The sequence below is a fragment of the Benincasa hispida genome, chromosome 11 (genome assembly GCF_009727055.1).
Source record: "Benincasa hispida cultivar B227 chromosome 11, ASM972705v1, whole genome shotgun sequence".
Lineage (NCBI taxonomy): Eukaryota > Viridiplantae > Streptophyta > Magnoliopsida > Cucurbitales > Cucurbitaceae > Benincasa > Benincasa hispida.
In genome coordinates this window covers 12,113,730-12,138,320 of record NC_052359.1, presented here as the reverse complement: position 1 = coordinate 12,138,320, position 24,591 = coordinate 12,113,730, and the positions used below count along the sequence as shown (strand labels likewise).

The 24,591-nt window shown below is 33.1% G+C and overlaps 1 pseudogene; it reads left to right on the top strand.

The window, feature by feature from the left end:
* Positions 1 to 634: 634 nt before the first annotated feature.
* Positions 635 to 24,591, top strand: LOC120090561 (annotated as a pseudogene).

Here is a 24,591-nt window from a genome sequence, read left to right as displayed (position 1 = left end):
ATTTTTCCTTGAAGTCATCTATAAAGGAAAGTAAGTACCTTGAGCCACTTAGGCTAGGCATTGGAGTTGGTCCCCATAGATCTAAGTGGATGTAGTCAAGAATAGCTTTTGTTGAATGTTGTGCTTTGGTAAAGCTATGTCTAGTTGCTTTCTCCAAAATACAATATTCACAAAAGGTTAGCTTGTCTAAAATTCCCTTGGGTAGAATTCCCTGTTTAGACAACACTTCCAGTCCTTTAGCACTAATATGAGACAGCTTTTTGTGCCATATGTCAGCTTCTGTCATATCATTTGTAGTGGCAATATATGCCCCTGTCATCATCTCAATACCTTTGACCACAAACAAGTCATTAATTTTCTCCCCAACAAAGACTACCTTTGAGTCTTTTAGAACCTCAATAATTCCACCCTTATCCCTGTACTCATACTTAATTGTATCAAGCTTCTCAAGGAAATTAAATTCCTCTCAAGGAGTGGAACATGCCAAATATTTTTTAGTAGTTTAACAGTCTCATCCTTGAGTTTCATAGAGATAGAGCCAATATCTTCAATTTTACAACCTTGGTTGTTCCCCATGTAGACCATTTCTCCATCAATTTCTTTGTAGGTGTTAAACCAGGGTCTCATAAGTGTCATGTGGTAGGTGCACCCTAAATCCAAGACCTAATCATGTTTCCCAAGAGGGTTAACATGATTGGCCTTGTCAAGTGTTAAGGCAAGTGCATCGGAGTAGATGTAGGAACTTTCTACAACAGAGGCTTCAGGTTGCTTGCCTTTGGACTCTTTTTCTTTCTCTTGATTTTCCTTGTGGTAGGAAAGAATCAAGAGAACCTTCTACAATAGAGGCTTCAGGTTGTCATGTGGTAGGAACTTTCTACAACAGAGCTTTGAGCTGTCATGAGGTAGGAACCTTCTACAACAGAGGCTTCAGGCTGCTAACTTTGTTTTTAGGCCCAAAGAGAAGGACAACTCGATCCAATTTTGTGTGGTAGGTGAAACGCAAGGCTAAGGGATAATCACGATCCTCAACTCAGATTGCCACACGAGGAGAAATTCACTTACTCGATTCTGAGGAAAATTGATGAGGCTGATGGGAAAATGTCAGATAAACAAAACCACACACTCTTCCTCTAGCTTCACTATTCTAAAATGCTCCCAACTCTCTCTAACACTTCACTGTTCTTGACAAAAATCACAGACAATGAAGAAGAGATTCAAGCATGCAATAGAGTAAAGAGAAAGAAGAAGAAGAGTTCTACATAGTGTTGTACATGGTTCGATAAGAAGGTGACTACATCCACGGGAAGGGAGCTGAATCTTTATTGAAGACTACAAAAACAATAAGTATTCTTTTCATCTTACAGATCTTGTACAAACTAAAGTAAAAGTTGTAAAATGATTTGAATGTAACACACTTATATATGTTTACAATTCTGTTATAAGTTTGTTAATCAGTTTGAATGAAGAGGAAAAAAGCCATTGAGATTATATCTTCATTAATCGTTACAAAACACGAGTTTTAAGACATACAACCCAACAATAATATTGTTTTATTGACCCTTTAACTCTTTCCTTCTAATTTTTTTGTTTCACAATTTACCTTATTTGAATGGATTGGCTGCTTTGTTTAGGAAATACATGAAATTTGTTCATCAAATTCTATTAGAACTCTATCTTACTTAAATTTTATTTCGAACTATAACTTTGAAAATAGTTAGTTGCTCCCTACTTCTCCCCTAAAACTCACTCACTCAAATTGCTAACGACAATTTCAAGAGTTTTTTGTTCACATAGTTGGAGACTTCTAGTTTAACAAATTTATTTTCTTTCTTACAACCAGTTTGTTGGAAATTTGAAATGATGGTCTAAATTATTAGTCATTTGTTTGTCAAGAAGCCACAATTATTAAAAATCTCATTTAAATTTGGGAAATTGCATTGTATGGCAAATACATTCTAAGAAACCAAAGTCATGACTTCAACTTTTTGTAATTGCAAGTGTGGCAATCACATAGCAAATACATAGAAATCAGATATGAATCACATTACAATCACATAAAAATCAGATAACAATCAAATTTTCAGATGTAAATTTTTTTGACATGTTTGTAAAAAAGCAAAACTTAGGGATACGCGCCCAATTTTCAATATTTTTTTAATAATTAAAATTGCAATTTCCCTTTTAATTTAGCTCTACCAAGATGGGTTCATTTTCCTCATGGATTACTTTTTTTCTCATATCAAGTTCAATAGATTCTTATTCATTGTTTATATGGTTCTCCGTCCTTTTTTCTAATATTCAAATTGTTCAACCTTAATTTCTATCGTGCGTGCTTGACTTTTGATGTTGTTGATGGAAAAAAATCAAGTGTTGGGTCTGTTCAAAGTAGTCAACTCAAACGACATGATTGCACCATTTTCTAGGACACTAGCTAATCGAGTGAGGATCCTGTCAATTATCTTATAGTGCCCTCGCTAAAAGGGTTGAAGTGCCCTCAACAAAACCACTTTGGAACGTATTATGTAGTTTTGTTTTGGTTGGCAGACTAATTTTTGTAACTTTGTTATGGTTTCTACTAATCAGTTAATTTCAGTTCATGAGTATCATTAACTTGTTGAGTTTCTTTCTTGAGTTGAGTTTATGTTGATAAGTTTAGTTTATGTAATTTCTTCCTATTTCAGTTTTTTATTCTCACATGCTTACATATTTCATGTTTGTTTTCATACATGATTTTGTAGATTTAATTTGGTTAGTTATTCAAAGAATTTGGGTTAATATTTTCTCCCTTTATTTCAAATGACTTGTTATACTTCAAAGAATTTACCTTGAAATTTTTGTTACGTCCTGTGATAAATCAAAGGATAGGTACATTATCATTTAATCAAATAATATGAGTATTATGTAATGAGGTTCATGAGAGAGGTATTCCATTATCTAGATATTCCTATCAAATCTCTTATATGTCACTCTTCTAACATAATATTATTATTCACATATTATGTACTTATTAATAACAAGTTTATTGTAATATTTGTTACTCATTTGCTGTCATATAGTTTGAGGACATACGAGTTGGGTGGGTGGAATTGTCAAGCTCCATTTGATCAGATTGTGTTTTGAAACATATATTGTTTGGCTTCACTTTGAACATTTGGAAGCTCTTAGACATTTTGTGTTGGTTTGAAACAAATTGTGTAGTTTTGTTTGGTTGTTAAGATATTTTTGTAGCTTTGCTAGATTTCAAACATATTGTACATTGAAACCTGATATAATAAATATTGAAATAAAATGATAGATTGTGTTTTAGAATTTTGTCGCTGTTTTGCTGAACATTTTTATTAAAGAATTAATTGAAATAGGGGTTGAGAATTATTATTTTTGTGAAAAAACATTTTATGTGGGATTTGGGTTCCATATTATGCTAATATATTTATTGTCAATTATAGAAGATATGACGTCAGTTCTATATTGCCATAGTAGATTATAATAATAACTGGTATGAACAAACCACCAACGTTTATGTATGATGACATGGGTTCCATGTCAGTTACAAACTGACATCGTAACAAAATGCCTATGATGGCATGGGTATGATGTCAGTTCTAAACAGACATCACAAAAAATTGCCATCGTATATATGTGATGGTGAAAGTTTTGATTGCGGTTTAGAACCGCTATCGTAACCTACAATGTCACCAGATGTAATGGCGGTTTGTAATCTGTCACCATAAGTATATGATGTAAGTTCAAAAATGACATCTAAAGCCAAAATTGTTGTAGTGGAAGAAGCATCATAAAATTTCAAATCAAATACCGTGGAAGAAGAAGTAGATGCATTAAGAAAGAATCGAAGTTGGGACATAGTGCCAGAAGGCTAAGAGCATCCAATAATGTAGAGTTCCAACAATAGCTCGAGATGATAGAAAGAGCTAGAATAGTTAGCATTGAGGGGGAATGTTTAAGTAGGAGCAACACTAACTGTTCTGAAATCTTCTTGAAGTATCTACATATAGCTTAAGTGTAAATATAAGACATCTCTAGATTATATAGAAGATTTTTAAATATATATGTCAAAGAAAAGATGTAGAAATATTTTAGGGGTTTTTTAGGCTTCAAGAAAGAATTCCTTTAGATAAGGATACTCTCATAGAATTATCTAGAATTCATTAGATCTAGGAAAAGTCTAGAAAAATCATATTCTTTAAAAGTTCAAAAGTCTTATACCTATAAATAGAAGACATGTCCTCATTTGTAAAGCAAGAAAGCAAAGAGAGAAAGAAAGCAAGTAAAGAGAGGAAGAAAGAAAAACAAGAGAGTTAGAGAGAAACCTAGAATAAAAGTGAGTGATTGTGTATTGAGAGAGTAAAAAAGTATAGTCCCAAAAGTGTCCATTTTTATACATTTTTAATAAAAGTTTCATTCATTAAAAGAGATTATCTCTCTTCTTCTTGTGTCAATTATCTTAAAAATAAAATTAATATTATTAACTATGTGGAAACCTACCTTGGGTTCTTATTAAATTATTTTGAGAAATAACTATCTTCTCCTTCCACCTCTCTCTCTAGCGAGGAAGAATAAATGGAAGACCAAGAAATTAGAGGCAAGAGGGCGGCAATTGTTGGCCAAAAGCAGAACCCTTAACATTATGACAATAGAAATTGGTTGTCTACCACCATTGAAAGGAAGGTTAATGTCTTGCAACACTACGCCTTGACATGGAAAAACTTGGTTGCATTCAAAATTTACTGCCACTTGGGTATTTGAAGTCCCCCTTATGCCTTCATATCTCACATCTTTAATCTGCACCCTTGACTAACTTTACCAACAAAAAACCACAATTTTGCTTTAGAGTCACACATATATAACATATATTACCATATTCAATATTTTGTTAAAACCATAATTCTCTTAAATTATCTTATATATACCATTTCATCATTTGGACCGCAAGAGTCGAGACAATACATTTGATCAATGATGATAGGATTTTTGACATTGTTCATTTGGAGATTGAGAAATGTGACATTGCTAACCATGTTCGAATATGAAGATGACCATGATTTGATCCTCACTCAGTTGGAAGTGCTAATGAATGTGGAGTCTCTTATTGTGACTTCGAAGATGTCTTAATCGCTTGGTTACTTTCCAAGGCTACCGATGTTAATTCCATGGCGGACCATATTGAACATTGGTTATGTTGATGAATTTACTTCCAAGGTCCAAGGAGATACAATCATCTCCAGTACCGATCACTTGATGCATGATGTTGATACCGCTCATTGATGAAATGTGGATTCCATCTGCGTTGGGGCTGTCTGCTGGAACTATCACTGTAACGTGATCAAACGTGACATGACGACATCCATGTACAGTGAAATGGAAGAGTTTTCTATTATAAGAGCTTATGTTCTTCATACTCGTAGTGTTGATATTATTTTGTTTCATATACTACATAGAATATCAAACTGTTATATGGCAATAATAATTTTTGGAGTTGCATTTAAAATAATAAATATTTTGTAGGAGATGATCGTATATAAACACTTCCATAGTCAACATAACGAATAAGCTTTCTTTTTCAAAATGAAGAAAAAAATCAACTCCTTTTTAAGGCAATAACATGCCATTCTTTACAGCATAAGAAAAACAACCACAAAAATGTTTTAAACAAATTGTTATGGGACACTATGTAACTGGGTGGCTAGATTGGCTTACAAAGTATTGATAGTAATATTTTTTCAAAAATACCCTGGAATAAAGGTTTGAGATAGAAAGCAAAGTTACCGTATGAAAAACAATTTTTTAGTACTCACAAAAATATAGTAAATGTAATGTTAGGTTTATTGTTAGAAACAAAAATATGAATTTACAAATTTAATATAACAAATGTAATAGAAACAAAGACATGAAAACAAGTTATTATTTAATCAAAACAAATTGATAGTTCTCCCAAACATATAGTAAATTTAAAATCAGGTTTATTGTTATTGAGAAAGAAAAAGAAAAGATGAATTTATGACGTGACAATTAGCGAAGTTATATGGCCAAGCGATAGAACCGCGATCGTTCAAGCGACCCAAACCATCGATATTGAACAAGTTGTTGACTTGGTTGATACTAAGATAATAGTCGCGCGATGGCGAAATGCTTAGCGGCGGGAGCCAACAGTTTGCCATCACTATTTCCACAAGCTATGGCATGGACCTTGAAGCAACAATGGCAAAACTAAGAACCTTCCTTGTGTTGGTATTAAAACCACACCGCCTCTACTATTTCCACAGGCTTCACTCCGTGCATAATGCCTATATTATACAAATAAATCAATTAAGTTTAATTTTCAAAACTAAAAATTTGAAAAGTAAAATACATTACAAAGAAATTGTAAGAAAACAAATAAAATTAATTTGGTTTTTTAAAAACTTTGGCTCAAAATTGAAAATTTTCCCTACGAAAAGATGAAATCCATTGTAAAAAATTATAAGAAAGGAAATATAATTCTAAAAAACGTCGAATATGTTACAAACATCTTGACTTATGTAGTTTGTAACTTCCAAGACTTTACATCATTTTGGAAATGATACATTTTTAAGAAAAAAAGTTCTTAAAGACAGAAACGTTAGACGTGATTATATATATATATATAAAAGAAAGAAAAATGCTATCAAACTATCTCCAAATAACAATTTTTTATTATCATTAATTTTATAAATTACAACAAGATATGTCATAGATATAAATACTTAAAACATTTAAGAAAAAAAATATTTGAATTGATTTTTAAAGTATTTGTGGTTTGATATTGAAAACAAAAATTTTACCTTACTGTTATCCATTATTCCATCAGGTTTGGCACCAAATTGCATGATATCGAACACTTTATGTTGAGCACTACAATATTTACAAACGCAAAGTAATATCATAATGGACATTACACATCCATTTGCTAAATAACTCAACACAATTGCAAGACTAGAGGTCGGACTATTGACGATTGAAATGGTAGTTTGTACTTTATTCAATATCATATACGATTTTATTTTGTATGCAACATATTTGTGATTAGTAGTATAATTTTCTTCTTTTATCACGTCATTACACTTACACTACCATTCCACATACTTTCTTTCTTTAGTACAAGAGGGATGAGAATTCGAAAAATACAGATATTTTGGCCGTTAACAGTTAACACACATCTAAACGTTAGTTGAGCTATGCTCACTTTGATATCAATATTCTATCCTTTAGTTCAACAATGTACATAGATATATTTGAAGCTTTAATCTATTCATTGAAAATATATATGTCTTAAGTAATTGAGTTATCCTCAAATTGGTCTACTACTACCCCTTCTAGAAGAGTGACATTTCTATTCTTTTAACATTCATGGATGATGGTATCTATTAACAATAGTTAAAAAGGGTATCATTAGATATAAAAAACATCATGTAAGGAGGAGATATGTTTCATAGAAAAGGAAACATTTTTTAGTACACCTAACTTAATGGTTGTTAGGCAATTTTGATTATGTTTTTACTAAATTCTTCTATGAATATGTCTTCAACGGATTTTTTTTTGTTTTCTTTATTTTATATTTTTAGATTTATGATTGAAATTTTAAAATGCAAATTTACAGTTAAAAAGGTAAAAAAAAAATTATTAAATTAAAAAATTTATAATATAATATATTATAATTCTATAAATTGTTATACAATAGGGTTGTTTTCAAATGAAGTATAATGCCAACTTACTTACAAATATAACAAAATGTTATTGTCTATTAGTAAAAGACCGCAATAGACTTCTATCACTCAATTATAGAAGTCTAAGGCGGTCTATCACTAATAGACAATGATATTTTGTTATATTTGAAAATATTTTCAGCAATTTTACTATTTAAAACAAGGGACAGTTGCAAATATAGACATTAGGTCCAAAGTATTAGCGGATATAACATAATGTAAAAAAAATTACATTTGCAATTTTAAATAGTCTATCAGTGATAGACCATATTATTGGTAGGAGTCTATCAGTGATTGACTATATCATTGTAAGAGTCTATCAATGATAGAAGTCTATCGTTGATAGACTTGTCTATATTTACAATTTTTTTAAATGATGTTATATACTTGGTTATTATTCTTAAAAATGCTACGAATTGCAATTATCCTTAAAAAAAATTACCTTATATAATTATTATACAAATTTTTTTTTAAGTTAAACATGTTTAAAAGTGTATTTAAATAGTTTATACAACAAGATATTTTAGTGGGTAACTACAACTAGTTTTATAATTTATAAATATATTATATCAAACATATTTTAAACAATAATTGTTTAAGTTGAGATCCAATATTTAAATATACTCTACTACAAACAAATATGAAAATATGATTTTTTTTTTCATTGAATCCCTTGTTTTCAAATTTCTAATTTTCGATCAACTATCTAAGAAATCCAGATCTCTAGAATACAAATGTTAAAGTATATCACATTAGGTTATTTGAGTTAGATTTATTTCCTATTTGAATTATGTCTTGATATATTAAAGTAACTAGATATTACAATTAAATCTTATTTGGTTTAAATAGGTTCTTAGATATGTACCTATTAGGAAATTAAGCCTTATCCATTCTTTCCAATTTCTCCCATTTTTACCTTCCTCTAAATTTCATAACAATAAGAACTAACGTGTTTCATACTAATCATGAAAGTATGAGAATCTGAGGTTATTACCAAGTATATGAAACCTCATTAAAGGGACACATATCAATAAAAGCTAAAGAAAAATTTTCAAATACAATCCATGTTAAAAGTACATGTGAAATTATTTACATCGAAGAATTATTCGATTAGGCCACCATAATGTGTTCGGTTGATCGTGCTTTTATCTGTTGGATGCATGTAAGTGAAGAAGTATCTCTCAAACTAGGGACATGCAAATTATTAAAATTACATTCAATGATATTATGAGACCACCAGGGATGGATTTAGTATGGACTTAGGGGCACGAGCCCCTCTCAACTTTATGCCCTTTATATAGTAGATATATATATTATCATAATATCAAAATCACTTGCTAGCAAATAGTAAATCTATCTTTCGTCCCCTTTTAAACCTAGGTTCCAGTCCCACTAATTATTTTTATTTTTACTAAATTATTTAAAGTTCCCATCAACAAAATTGCTAAATGCGCATTGGAGACAACCATAGTGTAATGGTTTCATTTTGGAAAAATCCCAAACGAAAGAAAAACCGAATTGTTGGGCATTTAAAATATAGAGAAAGAAAGTGAAACATTTTAGAATATTTAAACATAAGAAGTGAATCTAATTATATAGAGACAAAATTCATGGTAAAACTTCAAATTTAATTGAAACCAATCAAATTAGATGATATTTAATGTACAAATTCAATATATAAAAAAGTTAAATTAGAGTTTCTTCAATCTCAATGATTTATGTTTGATTTTGATCAAGTAACAACTCAAGTTAAATTTGTGAAATATTTCGATTTTGTATTTATTAAACTTAATTTATTTTTTTAAAAAAATTGGGGGAGTGACTAAGAGCGTGTTTGGTAAGAAATTTGAAAACAAAAATCTAAAAATAATGGATTCAATGAAGACAGAGTTGAATTTTATGTTTTTCATATATGTGTTTAGCAGCAGATTTAGAAACTAGATTTTAATTTAAATAGTTATTTAAAATGTGATTGATATCATATTTTTAAATCATAAAACTTTGTAGTTTCCCAACTAAATATTAGTTGACTATAAACTATTATTAATTTATTTATGAACATGTTTTATGTAAACTTTTTGTATAATTATTATTTTATAATATTATATAATTTCTAATATGTTACATAATAAATATTTTAATTTAAAAAAAAAATAAACTGAGTTTATAACATTACATGTTGTAGTTTTAAGTGTTTTTTTAATCTTTATTTATTATAATTATGTATTTTAAAATTTAAAATTCAAAATCTGGATACAATATGAACATAAAAATGTTATTTTCATAATTTGTACTATTTAAATCACAGAATTTGAAAATAGTTTTCAAACACATATATGTTGAACAGAGTGAATCTGAAAATGTAAAACAAAATCTGGATTCTCTACGAACAGGTGCTATATTACTAGTTTATAAATAGCAACTTGTTTCTTCATTTGTATCATCTCATTCCAAATTTTAGAGCTTTCTCTATCTCTCTCTCTCTCTCTCTCTTGTTAATCTTGAGTTGAGTTGATAGAAAGTATCCAACTTATTCCCAGATTCACCTGAGGATGCTAATGCTTTGAATAAAAGCAATATCAAGGCAAATAAGGTCATGTTTGCAATTAAAACTACAGTTGATGAAGAAATATTGGAGTACATCAATATAGTGGACATACCAAAGGTAACATAAGACACGTTTGTGTCACTTTTCTCAGAGAAAAATGATGCGAAATTGCAGTTTCTAGAGAATGAGCTCAAAATATACAAAGTCCTTGGCAAAGTGGTGTACATGATCGAGAACTACAATTATGGAGATCAACAAAACAAGCATTCCAAATTTCAGGAATGTAAATGCAACATTAGCAGAGTATCTAAAGAACTAACAACATGCGAAGAAGCATTATAAAACATTAAATCGAAGATTGAGGAAGAAGAAGTAGATACATTAAAAAGGAATTGAAGTTGGGACATAGTGCCAAAAGCCTAAGAGCATCCAAGAATGTAGAGTTCCACCAATAGCTCAAGATAATGGAAAGAGCTAGAATAGTTAGCATTGACAGGGAGTGTTGAAATAGAAGCTAAATATTTTAGAATCTTCATGAAATATCTACATATATCTTAAGTGTAAATACAAGACATCTCTAGATTATCTAAAAGAATTGTAAATATATATATAAAAGAAATATCTAGAAATATTCTAAGATTTCTTTAGGCTCCAAGGAATTCTAGAGAATTCTTTTAGATAAGGATAATCTCATAGAATTATCTAGCATTGGTTAGACCTAAGAAAGTTCTAGAAAAATTCTATGTCACACCCCGCCCTAGACTCCTCTCTGAGCATAAGAAAGGACATGAATGCAGCAGTTATCAATCCTTTTGTTGACACTTACTGCCTAATAACTCTTGCAGAAATAATTCTGATACCAATGAACAAATTCAACAGTCAACTGATTAAGTGAATGAGGCAAATAACAACTGATTAAGTATGCCCATTTTATTACAACGATATAACGTTTATACAACTCCAAGACTTAACTACGAAGTTTACAACAACAACTGTAAAATTCTTCGAAAGTGTAACTGTGGCATGTGGCAGACCATGACCTTAGCAGTACCCTGGAACTCCTCACCTTTCCCTACCTGGGAAGAAAACATGAAATAACAAAATGAGCTTCACAAAGCTCAGTGAGTGATAAGTAATTTCTAAAGTCTATTTCAACTCATGAATAATAAATACGAGGTTACATTCAAACCTCCACCTTGAATGGGTCCGGTCTCAACTCTATCTACACGCACGATAGATAGCTAAACTGATAACTACTTAGAATGAGTATGTTGTCTACCTACACACACGGTAGATAGATAACTGTTACTAAATACAACGCTTACTCTTTACGTTTTCTTTGTCTCCTATGTGCACATAGCTCCCTGCTCATGGGCTCAGAAGCTAGGCCCTTTGGCCCTCTGATCATCCTATATGAGGATCCTCCCACAGGCTCAGGAACTAGACTTCTCGTGTCCCCTGACCATCCCGTGAGATTTTGCTTACGGGCTCAGGCACTAGGTCTATTGACCCCATGACCATCCCGATCACATAATCTCATCCTCATGCTAGATACTCATTCATAACCTAAGCATATACAATTTACTCTAAAATATATGATTTAAGACTTAAAGGAAAGTAGCAATCACCTTGGTCGTTTAGGAACCTTTATCTCTAGAAGTTCCTTGATCACCTCGGGCTTTCCTTTTGAATCCTAAATTCCAGTTTCAATTTAAAGCTCAGACTACTCATAATTCTAGGATTTATCTCGAGTTACTTCCTTCTACAAATATGCTCTAAAATGTCTCAGGAAGCTTACTTCAAAATCTTAGCTCATAAATCTTTGTGGTTTGGCCGGAAACATCAAAACATCAAGACTGGCCTAGTTTACCTAACAACTCGACCCCTCTGTCTCGTCTTCACTTTCCAGCCTGATTCCTTAGAGCTTCTTCTCCGGTAGCCCTACCCTAAAAACTAGACTCTCTTAGCTTTCAAATGGATTTGGAATCACACCAAACGCACGAGTATTCTGGGAGAATGCCTCGTCCCAAATTGATGCTTCTTCCTATCTTTTCTGTCTGACAGCATCCTCCCTTTTGGAATCTCTTGACCAACGCATGGTCTTACTATCAACGCATAGCCTCCTCTCAATACACTTTTCTTTATGTCCTTTGAAGAGAATTGAGTTCTCATCTGAAGTCCTTGGCCCTATTTATAGGCATCCAAGATTGCTCTAAGACTGACACCTTCTACTTGACCATATCTAAGTGTTTTCCTTAGCATCTGCCAACTTCCAGCCTTCTCCACCTCCTGCTTGAGGTGTCTTCACCTCACTCCATCAATGCAACTTTTGATCAATGCAATCTTAAGTGTCTTTCTCCCCCATTGCCAATGCGTGAGGCTTAACTTTGCATATCTACCTGTGTACCCACCTCATTTCCTTAAGGCCTAAGACTCCTTCCTAGCAAGCTACATGTCTGATAACGTCCTCTATATGCGTTCATTCTCCATATGCACTCATTCTTCCTATGCGTCCATCCAACTCAATGTGCATTCAACTAGGATGATGACTAACGCCTCTTTTTAATGCATACTGCTAGCCTCAGATATCAACGTATAGTATACCATCAACGTATAGTATGCCATCAACGCATAGTGTATCACCAACGCATGGTTTATCATCAATGCATAGCAACCATTGGCTCCACTTGGTTTTTAACTCAACACCATCGCATCTTCTACAACGCAAACCCAACTCATTTACTTTGTCACCGCAAGACTTAACAATTGCAAGAACAAACCACTATGCTTCCATCCTAGCTCTTCCCATCGCATGGCCTATGCCTTAGCAAAGTCGCCATGTCCAACGTATCCATCGTGCATGCCATCGTATACTTCCAATGCATAGCATGGTCACATGGCATCAATGCATAGCACAGTCGCCTAACATCAACGCATAGGATGGTCGCATGGCATCAATGCATAGGACGGTCGCATGGCATCAACGCATAGGACGGTTGCCTAGTCCAACGCATCCATCACGTCCAATGCGACCATCGCATCCGCCTCTATCATCGCATGCCATCCTCCAGCGCATGCCTCGCACCGTGTCATCGCATACCCTCGCGTCACCGCCTGCCCTTCCAACGCATCTCTTTCAGCTGCATGCCTTCAGCCGTATGGATGCATACCATTGTGTCCAACGCATCCAACGTAACCGTCGAACCTTATGCATTGATCTAACCTCTAGCCGCATAGACGCATACCATCATGTCCAACGCATCCATCGCGCCTGCCTCCATTGCCGCATGCGTCTATCCATCGCATCCAACACATCCAACGCATCCAACGTCCAGTGCCCTTGGATGCGTAACTTGAGGCTGCCGCATGCGTTTTCTAACCTCTTCAAGACCTTGGCTGCTGCATGCACTACTAACCTTTCAAATAACCTCTCAAAGTCTAATGGCCAACGTATGGCACCACATCAACTCATAGTCCAACACTTAGCTATTTTTCTTCTTGGCTTCCAAGGCATGGTTACTCTTGGCAATGCCTCTTACCAATACTTCGGCCAATCATGCGTCCAACCTTACAGACGCATGGTTGCCTTTTCAACTTATGTGTTAATGTCTCCTAACACTTAATGCATGAGTCCTTTTAACCTTACATTTAACTCAAAGATACTCAAGGAAAATCTATTCAACATTTAGAAATTTCCTTTACTTCAACATAGGATTTAACTTTCACTTAGTTAATTTCTTTTAACACATGCTTAAATAGGAATAATGGAAATCCGAGTTTCACATTCTATTCCTCAAAGGTTCAAGGATCTCATACCTATAAATAAGAGATATGTCCTCATTTGTAAATCAAGAAAGCAAAGAGAGGTAGAAAGCAAATAAAGAGACGAAGAAAGAAAGTGAGTGACTGTATATTGAGAGAGTAAAAAAATAACCTCACAAAAGTATCCATCTTTGTACTTTTTTAATAAAAATTAAATTTTTCATCTCTCTTCTTTTGGTTCCAATTGTCTTAAAAATTAGTATTATTATTATTACTTTGTGGAAACCTATATTGGGCTCCTATTAAATTATTTTGAGAAATAATCATCTTCTCCTTCCACCTCTCTCTAACAAGAAAGAATAAATGGAACACAAAGAAATTAAAGGCAAAAGGGAGACAATTTTTAGCCAAAAGCAGAACCCTTAACATTATGACAAATGGAAGTTGGCTGGCCACCACCATTGAAAGGAAGGTTAATGTCTTGCAACACTATGTCTTAACATGGAAAAACTTGGCTATATTCAAAATTTACTGCCACTTGAGTATTTGAACTCCCTTTTATACCTTCATATCTCACATCTTTAATTTTCACTCTTGATTACTCTATGAACAAAAAACCACATTTTTTGCTTTAGAATCGCGCACGCACACATGCACACGCACGCGAGTGCGCGCGCGTGCACACACACACATGCACGCATGCACGTACCCACACGCACATACATGCACACACACCCACAGACACATAGGCACATAGACACCCACAGAGATGCATGGCTGTATGGACATGCATACAGACACACACACACACAGATAGATAGACACATACACACACACGCACACACACACACGCACGCAGCACACATGCACACACACACACAGACACAAATGCACAAACACGTACACAGACACACACATGCACACACACGCACACACGCACAGACACACACGCACGACATGCACACGCACGCACGCACACACACACACACACACCGCTTGATGATGAAATGTGGATTCCATTTGTGTTTAGGTTTTCTGCCGGAGCTATCACTGTAACATGATCAAACGTGATGTTTCAACATCCCTTTACAACGAAATGGAAGAGTTTTCTATTGTAGAAGCTTATGTTCTTGATACTTGTAGTGTTGATATTATTGAGTTTCATAAACTATATCAAATAATATCAAATAATCATATTTTGACGAGTATGTTTTGGAGTTGTGTTTAAAATAAATGTAGCGGATGAGATCATAAAAAAGTTTTCATTGTCAACATAACAAATAACTTTTTTAAAATAATGAAAAAAATTTAATATAATAGATTATTATTAGGTTCATTGTTCACCAAAAACATATAGTAAATGTAATATTAGGTTTATTGTTAGTGAGAAAGAAAGGAAAACATGAACTTACGACGGGACGATTAGCGCAGTAGTATGGCCAAGCAATAGAACTGTTGGCGTTTAAGCGACCTAAACTACCAATGAACTGTTGGGACGGTACTAGCACACAACGAAAGAGACGAAGATCGATAAGCACTCTAAGTGATTAATTTTGGCAGAAATGAAAGCACGCTCAAACAGAATTTAATGGGTTTCAAGACATACCTTTGAAGAACCATTGAAATCTCGATTTCTAGTTGCTAATTTCTACAAATCTTTGTGCAGACCACCATAAGGTATTTCCTACCATTCTCTTGATACTCTAGATTGAGTTGCGGGACTCAAAATAAGCTGGAATCAAAGGGAACATGGAGAATATTCACAATAGCAACCCAATGAAGAACACATTCTTCTACTCGAATTTTTCGCTAAAATTCTATCGGTTGCCTTGCTTCAACTTCACTCCAATCTCTTCAATATATTGCAGACTATCATGCAAAGAGATTTTTTGCATGGGATGCATCTCATGCTTGGTGTTATTGAAGGTTGAAGATAATGAGTTCTTTGTGAGCTAGTTGAAGATGAAGTTGAAAAATCCAATTTTTCATTTTTGTGTTTTTCTATTTCCAAAATCCAAAATTGATTTTAAAATCACATTTGATTTCTAAAATCAAAATTTATTAATTTTACAAATTAATTTCATCAATTAATTTTCTAATAAATTAATAAATAATTATTTAAATAATTTAAATAATTCTAATTAATTTAATATCCAATATTAAATTAGTTTTTACACAAATCCATCTTCATATATTTAAATCATATTCTCCAATTCCATTTGATTCTAATTTGAACGTTTCAAATTAACTTATCACGCTACTCTAGAGCTAATCCATTTTCAAACTAGTAGGGGGATCTCGTGGACCTACAGATCATGGGCTCCAACAATCCGAGATTAATCGGCTAAACTCATTAGATCGATCTAACCCCAATTCGTTAACTAATGGGTCATTCCACTAAAGCCCATAGTTGAACTCCTCTCACTATAGATATATTATGTCCACTCGATATAACCATGATTAGTAAGTCAACCCTTCACAGGTTGTTCGTAATAACGGTTAGGTCAAATCTCTGTTTTACCTCTTGTTCCTTAAGTCCCCATTGGTCCCCTAATGAACAATAGTTTTGTGATCCAATCAACAAAACCGAGTCCCTCTTGGGCCAATGAGAGGGGAAGAGGGAGGGGGGGGGGCTTGTTTAAAACCCATAATCAGCACTTAAGGAAACAACCTCTCTACTATCCCTAAAGCGGGTAGGAGTGAATTCCGTCTTGCACCCTATGTCCCTAGCTATCTATTAGGTCTTACCCCTGAAATGGGAGGATTATTGAGTGGCGTTGTTGAGCCAACCCTCACCTATGCAAATCTAAGGATAATCCCAAATAAACAGGAGTTCATAGTTAGCTCAGGATTAAGGTCAAGTTACCTAGGTCATCACTTTGAAATAGGCAGTTTTAAATAGTAAATAACGTTATAAAGTAAGAGTAACTGATTTCGTGGTCCGATCTTGTACAAACCCTTTTCCATAAGAACACCCCCACTCCTCATGTTCCAACATGAACGAATTAGGATCACTTCGTTTGTAACACTTTACAACTCCTTGTAACAACTACAGGGCAGGCCGCATCCAATAGTGTTACCAGAATAAGGTACCCAACCTTATTCATATACTATAGATCATTTTGACTATTTACTCGAACCTGATCCACTTTTATGTCTCCACATAAAGTTGAAGTACTCATCCAATAGTCAAGGGACTTTCAGGTTTATTGGATTTCTATTAAGCAAAATGTCTATTCAATAACACCTTATTGAACTTTGAGAATAAGTTTTATTGTTTACATGCCACGAGTTTTAGGACATAAAATTCAACATGAAAAAGTTGTTGACTTGGTTGATATTAAGCCAGTAGTTGTCGGTGGTAAAATGCTTATCGGCGGGAGCCAACAGTTCGCCATCAAGCTGTATATAAATGAAGCAAAATTTAGATTTGCTTCTAGAGTCTAATATCTTAAATCACTGATCAACTAATTAATTATAAGTCTTATTTGTAAATATAGCAAAAATTAGATTCAGTTATCAAACTCTAATATCTTAAATCATCTAACATATTAGACTATATCGCTAATAGGGGTTTATCTGTAATAAATTTTGCTATATTTGCAATTCTTTAACAATGTTGCTATACACTTCATTATTAACCCTGACAATACGTAGATTAGGGGAATTGAGCCTCCTCAGTCCTGATGTTGAGGTTGATAGTACAAGCACTATATCAGTTGAGCAATGTTCATTTTGATTTTGATTTTGATTTTATTTTTTGTTTCTTTATCAACTTATAAAGTTAGACGTACCTAAGCATATTTGCATGGTAATCATTCCCTTTTTTTTTTTTTTTTTTTTGAGCAATACTTGAGTGCATCTCTAGATGCATCCATCTTTGTGCATCATATTCTCATCACACATAAACAAAAAGAATTAAATACTTTAAAAAATAAGTAAAATGAATTTATCATGTGACAAATAATGATTGGACAATTTGATTGGTACAAAGATAGATGCATGATGCATCTAAATATTTTCTTTTTTATTTTACGTTAAATTTACATTTAGATATTTATTTAAAAAATTATGCTTACGAACAACGATTACTGTTAGGTTTTGAAACTAAGACCTTATTTGAAAAATAGTTAATTTTTTATTTTAATTTTTGAAGATTAGCTTATAGATACTATTCTACCTATGATTTATTATTATTTTTTTAATCTACTTTACAGGAATAACGTTCAAAATACATGTCTAAGTTTTAAAAATTTTAAAGGTAGTTTTAAATTTTTATTTTTATTTTTTTTAGAATTCTTGTATGGATGCATGTGTTTTCTTAGGGAAGGTGAAAATTTATTGTAATAAATGGTAAGAAAAATAAGCATATAGTTTTCAAAATCTAAAACTACGAAACTAAATGGTAATCGAACTAGACATAGGAAAAAAATACTTTTCAACGAGTAGGTTTTTTTTTGATAGCTTAATGTTTCCGTACAAAAAGATGAAACCCGTTATATAGAAATTATAAGAAAATAAATACAATTATGAAACATATCAAATGGTTATCAAAAGCCTCGACTTTCACAGTTTATAGCTTCAAAAACCTTATTACATCATTTTGGAAACGACAATTCTCGGAAAAGAATAGAAACTAATGAGAAGTGATTATATACAAAAGAAACAAAAACGTTACCAACTATCCCTCAAAAAACAATTTTTATTGTCATTAATTTTAGAAATTAGTACATCAACCAATTTTAATTGCATACATCCAAATAAATTTTTGAAAGTGTTAACATATATACTTATTTGAACTTTCTAAAAAGAATTCAATAAGAGTTTGCAAAAATAACTACTCCTGCCTTGATCAGGTACAAATAACAATACAGCATTAAAGAAAAAAAGAATAGGTATTATGCTGGTCCAAGTAAAAATAAAAAAAAAATAAAAAAGGACAATATCCTCAACAACCTTACCTTACTGAATCAACTCAACACCACTTTAATAAATCCCTTAATTTCCACAAGCATTGAAGTTGAAAACAAACTTCCAAATGAATTAAGGCTTCAAATTCTTCATTGCAACTCCACCAAGATCTTGAAGTCTCTTATAAGAAAAAGCTAATCCTAATCATGGCCGTCAAGTTTGTCAACTCAAGAAAAATTCGGCTTCGGCCCAATAATCCTACTTCGACTCAAAATAGAAGTTAGTAAATAGTACCTTCAAGCTGTCACTGCAAGCACAAGAAATATCCAAACTCTTAATACTATCGTCTTCCTGACATATTCAACATTCAAGTATCTTCAAGGTGATTAATAATTCAAGTATCTTCAGGGTGATTAATAAAAGCCAAGAAACAATACTTCAATGCAACCAACAAAAGAATCAATCCATTGGAAACCACATATATGGCGTTGTAAAATCCTGAATGACAAAACTGATCTTGCAATAACAACTAAGCATACCCATTTTAAGTATTCATGTACCATATAGTTTCAAGTTTTGCTATGTAAGTATGAGAGGAAAGGCAACAAATACAAAAAGAACGCAAAGGAGTTACAAATAAAATATGGGTCTTTTCAACTTACATGGAATCTAGTGTCCCAAGAGTGGAACTATACCCTTGTACAACCTGCAATTATAAATGAGTCGAAACAATCTTAGTGGGTCTTTTTCTATAATGCACTTCAACAATACTTTGGGAGGTTTTATGTTATTTTCAAAGAGATATACAAACCGAAAAAAATGATAAAACAATATTTTATAGGTCTTGAAGAGCAAATATAGAACATCAACTCTTTTATTACAGATCCTTTATTGTGATCAAGCTTGGTCCTATTGTTGTAAGCTATTACAGATCCTTTATTACAGATCCTTTATTGTGATCAAGATTAGTTGCAATCCAATCTTCCCCAACATCGAGATTATTTTGGATATAATCATTTTTGATAGATTGAGAAAATCAATCCTAATGTGATTTGTCTTTATTCATGCCCAATGAATTGGGTTGAAACGCACATTCAATCCCTCTCCATCGCATTTAGTCAAAAGAAGGAGAACAATCATAGTCTTCAATAAAAAAAAAAGTAAGCCAAAAAAGGTTAAGTTGAAGGAAAACACACACCAAGAGAAGGGCATCAGAATCAACGATCCAGCGAAACAAATCCAATTGCTCGACGTGAAGCCTTTGAAAGTTGGGGCTTGAGAGCACCATTCTAGTATTCTGGCTCTTCTCGATCCTATGCACAAACTTTCTACAAGAGAGGTGGAAGCTTTGAGAATGGCAAAGGCGACAGCATAAGTAACCTGTCAAATGAGACAAAGGTTGAGGCTAGGGTTTGCGATGAAGAATGTGTGAGTGAAGGATAAGGACAAACAAAGTTGAAGAGGACTAACAAATATGCTTCACGTTGCGACTTACTTGCGAAGTTGGAGAGGAGATAAACAAAAGAGAAACCTAAGAGCAAACAATAGATGGAGTTGTTCGAAGGAGAAGAGGAGAAAGAAAATGAAGGGGAAGAGACTGACGCTTGAACGAAGTGGCAGAAGAGAAAATGACACTCGAAGGAAAAGGCGGAAGAAAAAAAAAAATCCTAAAGCTTAATCTGAAAAAATGAGGAAAAAATTAACCCTCCGGCTTTTTTTTTCCCTCTTTTTTAATAGCCTTTTATTTAAAAGCTAGGCGAAAATGCTATTAAAAAGTCTATTTGTCGTAGCGCTATGAAAGTTAAAGAGATAAAAGAGCATAGTCGCAGTATGAATATTCATAACAATTCCTTAGATATGTGTCAATCCCATATATCTCAAGGCTAGTTGCATAAATAACATTCAAACTCAAAATAATAGAATATGTAGCATAAGGATAAAATAATTGTATATATAGCACAAAAACTTGCAAAAGACTAAAATGTCCACACCCAGTCCACCATTTCGTGCGTTCTTCCTAGTTTTCTCAAATTAAAAGTTATCATTGATAGCTACTATCAGTGAATATCACCGATAGCTGCTTTTAGCGATAACTTTCAATTTGAGAAATATGTTATCAGTTGCTATCACTAATAGTATTGATAGCTGCAAATTGAGAAATGTGCTATTAGTGATAGCTTGCAATTTGAGAAATATCAGGAAAACAAAACCTCTTCCCTCCTCTTGCAATCTCTGCTATCTGAGTCTCACACATCTGAACCCTAAAACACATCGTTTCTGATACGCGCACGCCCATTCACCGCCACCCTCTGCCTATGCTCACACCATCGTTGCCGTCCTCGATGACTCGAGCCTTCTCTCTCGTCTCTTCCATCTGATGGTTGCCCTCTTCTTCTCAATCTCTATCACAAAACCCAAAAGAAAGAAAAAGGTGAATTAGCTTCTTGAAACCCAAACCTAATCTTGAAGCTTATCGCCAAGCTTTGTGAAGGTGATGAATAACGGAAGAACTGAAGAAATCAGAAAAAAAAAGGAAGAAGAACCAAATTTTCGAATAATGCAGGAGTAGAGAGCTGCAGAATTGAAAAATGAAAAAAAAATGTTGTACAATCGGAAAAAGGAAACAAAAAAGGAAGAAAAGATGGAATGAAAATGTGTGTGCGAAGGTAAACTTGTAATTTTAAAAAACTTTTAAAGAGGTGCTATAATGTCGGTTTAAAAAAAAATGGATCTTTAATGTCAGTTTTAAACCGACATTGAAGATGGGCTTTAATGTCGGTTTAAAACCGACATTAAAGGTATAATGTTTTTTTTTCTTATTTTATTAAATAATATACCCCTAATCTATCGCATCCTTCTCGATTATCATTCTTCGCCCAAACCCTATGTCGCACCGAAGCAGAAAAAGTCCCTCAGGGCCACAAAAACGTCATCGCTTTGATCGACTACTTCCATCATCTAGGGCTCGACGTCCTCGATTTAGTCGCACTCTCCGGCGCCCACACCATCGGCCGAGCAGCCTGCCATACCTTCCAAGATATGCTCTACAATTTTAATAGGACCTAAAAACCCGACCCGATTCTGAAACCTCCATTTCTAAATTTGCTTCGAAGGCAGTGTAAGAAAGTTATGGATCTGGTATTTCTGGATGCGACAACTTCAAAAATGTTTGATACTGCTTATTTCAAGAATCTTCAGAAGAAATTAGGGCTTCTGGCGACGGATCAATCGCTGTTTTCTTAAGAGAACTTCTTCCTTTGTGGATTTGATGGCGAATCAGCCGTTTCTTTTTTATAGCCAATTTTCGGTGTCGATGTTGAAATTGGGGAATGTAGGAGTGCTTACAAGAAAAAATGAAGGAGAAATTAGAGTGAATTGCAATTTCGTTAATCCCAAAAGAAGGAAGTAAGGATTTGCTTCTTGAATCTCCAACACAAATTATTACAAAAATGTTTGGTAATGTTTGTTATTATTATTATAAATATGTATGAATTTTGACTCTTTTGGGGGTGGGACTCCTAAAATAGTGCTGTTTAGTGATTAAAAACACTTTCAAACTAATGTTAAATTCACTGTTGTTGTTTCCATTGAAGGCCTTTGATTTTTGTGTTCTTTGTTTAATTGTTTATTTTAGGATCCTTTCCTGAGAATATCTAGAGTTGTTGAAACTGGAGGCTCAATTCCAATCTGTAAAACTGAAGTGGTTAAAGACAATCTTAATCCTATTTGAAGAGCTTTATGCTTGAGCATGCAGAAGTTTGGAAACAAGGCAAGCATATGGCCTTCTGAATCTTATTCTCATTAATAATATTTTATAGCCTCCTTATTTTTTTAAAAAAATAATATTAATAATTTCTGGTTTTCTCTTTAAATACAGGATAACTCATTGGTCATTGAGTGCTTTGATTTCAATAGCAATGGCAGTTATGAATTAGTTGGGTAACTATTTTATAAATTCATCAATGTCTAGTATTTACTTTTCCATTATGGAAAAAAATTATCAAAGTATACCTTAAACTAGAATGTGGGAAGGAATTTTATTAGTAGCCAGATGCGATTACTTTTGTAGGTAGGGTTTGAACATATCTATCTCTATGAGTAGATTTTGAGTATTACTTGTTGGTTAGGTTTTGTATGATTCATTGTTTGGTTCAGAAATTATGTTCTAGTTTAGTTTTGAAAAGGTCTGTTGTTCAAAGTTTAAGACTGGTCTATTTTAACATTTTAAAATTGAAGGTAAAAACATTGACTTGTTTAAGTAATCGAATAAAATTGAAATTGTCTTATAAATTATTAACTTGTGCTTTCTTCATGTGCATATTTCCATTTATTCAGTAAGCTCCAAAAATCAATGGGTGATCTCGAAAAACTTTACAGAGAAAAAAGTGGTGCAAATTTTATTATTCCATCTTCTTCTCATGGTGGCTATGAGACGGTCGGATCTCTCAGATTTTTCAGAAATTATTAGTATCGTTTTTTTCTTCTTCTTCTTCATATTGATATAATATAATTGTGTTCTTTAGGTTATAAAAGGTCAGCTATTTGTTGATCACTACATTGAGAAAACACAATTCAGCTTTCTTGATTACATTTCTAGTGGATTTCAGCTTAATTTTATGGTCGTCGTTGATTTTATAGGTACCTTCTATGAAAAAAATTAACACATTCTCTTTTTACTTCGGTTAATTCTGATGTCGAAATTAATAAATTCTAAAGTTAATCGCCTTAATTAGTTATAGAATTTCTTATACTTGGATATCCCTCTTTTGGGTTAATGAAGATGTTGCATTCATGTTTTATGTCTTCTCAGAGTTCGGTAGCAGATTTAGAAATTCGATGCTTTTAGTTCCTAAAGTTGTGGGATTCATGGTTTAAGTGCTTTTTACAGCTTCGAACGGAAATCCCTACAATCCAGATTCATTGCATTACATTGACCGTAGTGGATGTTTGAATAGTTACCAGCAGGTTAGCCACACCATTTCAACTATACTTCCAAATTATAAATTTAATACTTACTTCATTTAATTTAGAAAGTTGTTAGCTTAGTATAATTGAATTATTCAAAGATTCAGTATATTAATAACTTTTCTTTGTTCTATGGGCTGGAAGTTTAAATCTCTATATTTGGTGATCTTTTTTTTTGCTTTTGCTGTAGTAGGAGATAAAGATAATAAATATAATTGAAAAACTACTTGAACTTATGGCGGGCCATAATAGATGTAGGGGAGGTAATTCAATTCTACGACATTGATCGGTGCTTTCCAGCTTGGGGGTTCGGGGCAAGAACATCAGATGGCAACGTTTCACATTGTTTCAACTTGAGTATAGCTCCAACTCAACCTGAGGTTCTTACAATTCTATATTTGTGCTTTTACTTTCAATATTGTAACCTTTAACTCTTTTAAGTTTTATGTTCGTCTTTTTGCTTATTATTTCCCATTCATTTCAATTGAACATCAACTTAATTAATAGGTGGAAGGAGTGGAAGGCATAATGGCAGCATATGCAAATGCTCTTCACAATGTTTCATTGGCCGGACCTACTTTATTTGGCCAAGTGATCAATAAGGCTACTGAAATTGCTGCCCACTCTTGCATAAAGATGAAACATGACCCAATGACAATGTTATAA